The 6,596-nt window shown below is 38.2% G+C and overlaps 1 pseudogene; it reads left to right on the top strand.

The window, feature by feature from the left end:
- Positions 1–1,390: 1,390 nt before the first annotated feature.
- Positions 1,391–6,596, top strand: part of LOC105995023 — a 22,030-nt pseudogene continuing 16,824 nt past the window's right edge.

Genomic DNA, 6,596 nt, shown 5'->3' with positions numbered 1-6,596 from the left:
ACACTTGGTGTGATTCTCTGGCTTAGGACTGTTCACTGGAACTCTAAAACTGCTTTCTATGAGAGAGCTTGTTCAGATTCCAGCTTCTCCTCCGCCATCTTCTGCCGTCTCCTCATCATAAATTTTTTATTGGTATTATTGGTTACTAAAGAAACAAAGTTCAACCTGCCTATCCTGGCTCCACTGTTTCCTTTGTATCTTTAGATAAATCACTTAATATTTTCAAGCTCAGTTTCTTAATGTATATAATTGAAATCAGATATGTAATTAAATTTTATGGAAGTTAAGAATTATGTAGGAAAACTTAAATCCGACAATGATACCTTAATAAGTGTTCAGTAAATCTTAGCTATTCCTCAGATATCCCTTACATAACTTTATCTAATACATTTCAAATATTTGTGTTACATTTATTATTCTTTCCTATTCTGTTTACATGTCATACATTTAAACAATTATCTTTAAAGATAGGTGGGTATATTTCATAATAAACTAACAAGAAAAAGGTATATATTACTCAAATAGAATAATGCTTCTGCAAAAGATTTTTAAATTAGAGGCATTACACAGAAATGTATACATTTTTAATCTCTAGAGTAAAAAGCTCATTTATTTTTCTAATTTTTGAATGATGCACTTGCTTAAAATATTCTCAGGCATGTATTAATGACAATGGACCAATTATAATCTCAAATCTCTGATGCTATATTTTATCACAGGTATTCTTTTTTTTCTTCTTTTTAAATTTTATTTTATTCTATTTTATATGTGAACATACTGTACAGAGGGGTTACAATTACATGGGCAGGATAATGCCTACATTTCTTACCAAGCATTGCATCCTCCTCCTTTGTTTACCCTTCACATCCCTTCCCAGCCTCCCTCCTCCCCCCCACCCAATCCTTCCCCCCCACCGACATTGTAAAGCTCGTTTTCGACATGACAACTTGTACTTCTTATTGTTGCAACATGTCCACCTGTATCCTTAAACGACTTGTTTTTCCCCATCTCCTCCCCACGTTATACTGACATCAAATATAGTGAAAGCAGGGGTTATGCTGTGGGGGAGGGACATACAAAGCAACAAAGAATCTTATAAATGCATTAGAAACACATGCATGAAAGAAAAAAATTAAAATACATATCTAAGGGTTCATTTTCCTAACATCACATTATCTGACCTTTTCCGCTTGACTCATACATATACTAGATATTGCAAATAAGGGAAACCATGGGACCTATGTTTCTTTGGGCCTGGCTTACTTCACTTAATATAATTTTTTCCAAGTTTTTCCATTTCCTAACAAATGGGGCAATGTCATTTTTTCTGATGGAGGCATAGAATTCCATTGTATCGCAGGTATTCTTGGGGACATAGTTCCATTGTGTCATGGATTCCCTGGTTCATGAGAATCACACCACAGTGACAGAGTTTATTTTATTGGGCTTATCACATGATCCAGTCCTTCAAGTCATCCTCTTTATCATCATCCTGGGCATCTACCTGGTGACTGTATCTGCAATCTCTGCACAATTCTTCTCATCAGAGTCTCCACTCATCTCCACCATCCCATGGGCATTTTTTCTGAGCAATCTGGCTTTTGCTGACATAGGCTTTTCATTTTCTGTCACACTGAATATGTTGGTTAATGTCATGGTGGAAAGAAACGCAATTGTCTACTTTGGGTGTGTCACCCATCTGGGTTCAACTGCTTTATTTCAGACAGCTGAGTGCTTCCTTCTGGCTGTCATGACCTATGATCACTTTGTGGTTATCAGTCACCCACTACTGTATTCAACCAAAATGTCCACACAACAGTGTGTGTCCAGTTAATCATGGTGGCTTAGTTTCTTAATTTTTGTTTCTTTGCATTATCCTCTATAATTGAGTCTTCTGTGGACCAAACAGAGTCAATCACTTTTTCTGTGATTTGGCTCCTGTACTTGAACTGTACTGTTCTGACATCAGTGTCCTTGCTGTTGTTCCTTCACTTACTGCTGGCTTTGTCATTTTGTCCACAGATATTGTCATAGCCGTATCCTACATCTACATCCTCATCACCATCCTGAAGATGCACTTCACTGAGGGCCGCCACAAGGCCTTCTCTACCTGCACCTCCCACCTCAGTGCTATTACTCTGTTCTATGGGTCCACTCAGGTCCTTTATGTGATGCCTAAGTCTATGTTCTCCACTGACCAGAACAAGGGGATATCTGTGTCCTGTACTATAGTCATCCCCATGTTGAATCCTTGTATCCACAGTGTCAAGAGCAAAGATGTTAAGGAGGCATTGAAGAATCAGAAAAATAATTTGCATTTTTTAATTCTTTAATTTTTTATTTTATTGTAAAGATGCTGTACAGAGGGGTTCTAAGTAAGGTAATGAGTACATTTCTTGTCAAGCATTGTTACTCCCTTCTTTGTTGTTCTTCCACTAACCCTTCCTTCCCTGACATCCCCCACCCCTTTCTCACCCTTGAAGTTGCAAATTTCCAATACACTGTCTTACAGGTATCATTGTTGTATGGGTCATCCAGCATCTTGTTTCAGAGTTTTTTTTATTCCTCTTTGCTTCCCCAAATTAGATAAATGTATATACAAGATGCAGGGTACCAAAATCAAGTACAGTAACAACAGGGGATATACCACAGGAGGAAGAACCTACAAAGGAAAAAAAAAAGTCACATGAACATTAAAAAATAACAACAAAAAAAGACCTCTTGTGTCCATATCTTGGGGTTCATTTCACTTAGCATCATGGTATATGGTCATTTGTACATAGCTTTTGAGCTTTTCTACTCATCTGATAAAATTATCTTAGATGTATACTAATTATAGCAAATGAGGGAAACCATGGGACCCATATTTCTTTGGGTCTGGCTTACTTCACTTAAGATGATGTTTTCCAAGTCATTCCCGTTCCATTTCCTAACAAATGGGACAGTGTCATTCTTTCTGATGGAAGCATAGAATTCCATTATCTATCTATCTATCTATCTATCTATAAGTAGATATATGTATCATGTTTTCTTGATTCATTCATCTATTGAGGGGCATTTGGGTTGATTCCATATCTTAGCTATGGTGAATAATGCTGTGATAAACAGTTATGCTGGTAGCTTTAGTATGGCTTTGTTTGTGATCATTTGCGTAAATGCCTGAAGTGGGATTCCTAAGTTATAGGGGGAGCTCTATGTATAGTCTTTTGAGGACTCTCCATACTGCTTTCCAGAGTTGTTGAACCAGTTTACACTCCCATCAACAGTGCAGTAGGGTTCCCTTTTAGCCACCTCCCTGTCAGCATCTGTTGTTATTAGATTTCTTGATAATGGCCATTCTAACTGGTGTGAGGTAGAATCTCAATTTTTAAATTTTTTTATTTATGGTGTTTATTTTTTTACTTTTTAAATTTTTATTGTAAAGTTACTGTACAGAAAGATTACAGTTACATTAGTAAAGTAATGAGTACATTTCCTCTTGAGCACTTTTACCTCCTCCTTTGTTTTTCCCCAACCATCCCTTCCCTCTCCACTTTCCCAACTCAACCCTTCCCGTACCCTGAAGTTGTAGAGTTTGTTTTAACAGTTTCTTGTACATCTCATTGTTACAATGGGTCAGCCTGTATCCATGTTTTGATGTGCACTTCTTTTATGTCTAGAGAAGTTGAGCATTTCTTGGTATGTCTATTGGCCATTAGAGGCAATCCAAAAATACATATGGTACAATAAAAGACCCTGAAAAGCAAAAACACTCCTTAGCAGAAAGATCAGTGCTGGAGGAATATCAATACCAGACTTCAAACTCTACTAGAAAGCCATAGTAATAAAAACAGCTTGGTACTGGCATAAGAACAGAGCTGAGGATCAATGGAATAGACCTGAAGACCCAGAAATGAACCCACAGATGTAGAGTCACCTAATATTCAATAAGAGAGCTAAAAAAATAGAATGGAAGAAAGACAGCTTCTTCAGTAAATGGTGCTGGAAAAAAATGGTTAAATACCTGCAAAAAAAAACTGAAGCTAGATCCTTATATATCACCCTGCACCAGAATCAACTCCAAATGGACCAAAGACCTTGAAGTCAAAGCAGACACCCTGAAAACATTACAGGAAGGAATAGGAGAAACTTTATGGCTCCTTGGCACAAGCCAAAATTTTCTTAATAAAGACCCAGAAACACAAGAAATGGGGTTCCATAAAACTGCAGGGCTTCTGCATGGCAAAGCTAACAAGATCAATAGAAAGCCCACGGATAGGGAGAAGAACTTCACTAGCCATACAACAGACAAGGGACTCATATCTAAAATATACTTAGAACTCAAAAAATTAAACCCCCCAACAACAAATCCTCAAAGAAACAACTGCCTGATTAATAAGTGGGCTAAAGACTTAAACAGAGACTTTTCTGAAGTGGAATTTCTTTTTTTAAAATTTTTTATTGTGAAAATACCATACAGAGGGGTTACAATTACATGGACAAGGTAATGAGTACATTTCTTATAAGCACTGTTCCTTCCCATCCCTTCCCATCTCCCCCCACCTCCCTGACCTCCTCCCGCCTGGCCAAAGTTGTAAAGTTCGTTTTTCAACGACTTTTACATCTCATTGTTGCAATGTGTCCATCTGTATCCCTATTTAAACAATTTGTTCTTGCCCTTCCCCTCCACAATTTTTAAAAAAATTTTATTGTGAAAATACCGTACAGAGGGGGTTACAATTACATGGGCAAAATAATGAGTACATTTCTTATTAAGCATTGTTACCTCCTCCGTTGTTTCCCCTTTCCATCCTTTCCCATACCCCTCCTCCCAGCCCCCTCTACCTGATCCTCCCCCCACCACCAAAGTTGTGAAGTTCGTTTTCGACATAACGACTTGTACATCTCATTGTTGCAATGGGTCCACCTGTATCCATAGCTAAACGATTTGTTTTTGCCCTTCCCCTCCACAAATTATACCAACATGAAATACAGTGAAAGCAGGAGTTATACCATGGGGGAGGGACATACAAAGCAACAAAGAAATCATCTTATAAATATGTTAGAAACAATTGCATGAAAGCAAAAACAATTGAATACTTACCTTGAGGTTCATTTCCCTAACAGCAACTTATCTGACCTTTTCTGCTTGACTCAGACATATACTAGTTATTGCAAAGAAGGGAAACCATGAGACCTATGTAATCAAAACAGCTTGGTACTGGCACGAGAACAGACCTCAGGACCAATGGAATAGAATTGAAAACCCAGAAATGAACCTACAGACCTATTTAATCTTTGATAAGGGAGTTAAAAAAATAGAATGGAAGAAAGACAGCCTCTTCAGTAAATGGTGCTGGCAAAATTGGTTAACTACCTGTAGAAAACTAAAACTCCTTATATATCACCCTGCATCAGAATCAACTCCAAATGGATCAAAGACCTCGGAGTCAAGGCAGACACTCTGAAAACATTACAGGATGGAATAGGAGAAACCCTAGGTCTCCTTGGCACAGGCTGAAATTTTCTTAATAGAGACCCAGAAACACAACAAATCAAAGAAAAGTTGGACAAATGGGATTGCATGAAATTTCAGAGCTTCTGCACTGCAAAGGACATGGCTAGCAAGATCAATAGAAAACCCACGGATTAGGAGAAGATCTTCACTAGCCATACATATATCTAAAATATACCTGGAACTCAAACAATTAAATCCCATAACAACATATCCTCAAAGAAACAACTGTCCAATAAATAAGTGGGCTAATGACTTAAAGAGAAACTTCTCTGAAGAAAAAAGAAGGATGGCCAATTAACACATGAAGAAATGCTCAACCTCCCTAGCCATAAAAGAAATGCAAATCAAAACAACATTGAGATACCACCTCACCCCAGGTAGAATGGCTATAATCAAGAACTCTAATAACAACAGATGCTGGAGGGGATGTGGACAGAAGGGAACCTTACTTCACTGTTGGTGGGAGTGTAAACTTGTTCAACCACTTTGGAAAGTAGTATGGAGGTTCCTCAAAAGACTCCACATGGAGCTCCCCTATAACCCAGCAATTCTACTTTTGGACATTTACCCAAATGATCACAAACCAGACCACACTAAAGCTACCAGCACAACTATGTTTATTGCAGCATTGTTTACCATAGGTAAGATCTGGAACCAACCCAGATGCCCCTCAGTAGATGAATGGATCATGAAACTGTGGTATACACCTTACCCCAGTCAGAATGTCCCACATCCACAAATCAGCCAACAACAAATGCTGGAGGGGATGTGGAGAAAGAGGAACCCTATTACACTGCTGGTGGAAATGTACACTTACACAACCACTTTGGAAAGCAGTCTGGAGGGTCCTTAGAAAGCTAAAGATTGACCTCCCTTGCGACCCAGTCATACCACTACTAAGCATCTACCTTGAACAACAGGAACCAATATACAAGGACATGTGCACCTCCATGTTTATTGCAGCACTGTTCACAATAGCTAGGATATGGAAACAACCCAGATGCCTCACCACAGATGAATGGATCCAAAAATTGTGGTATCTATACACAATGGAATATTATGCAGCCATTAGAAATGACAAAATAATGGCATTTGCAGG

This window comes from Dipodomys ordii, unplaced genomic scaffold, assembly GCF_000151885.1.
Source record: "Dipodomys ordii isolate 6190 unplaced genomic scaffold, Dord_2.0 Scaffold113, whole genome shotgun sequence".
NCBI lineage: Eukaryota > Metazoa > Chordata > Mammalia > Rodentia > Heteromyidae > Dipodomys > Dipodomys ordii.
This window is presented reverse-complemented; position numbering and strand designations above follow the sequence as displayed.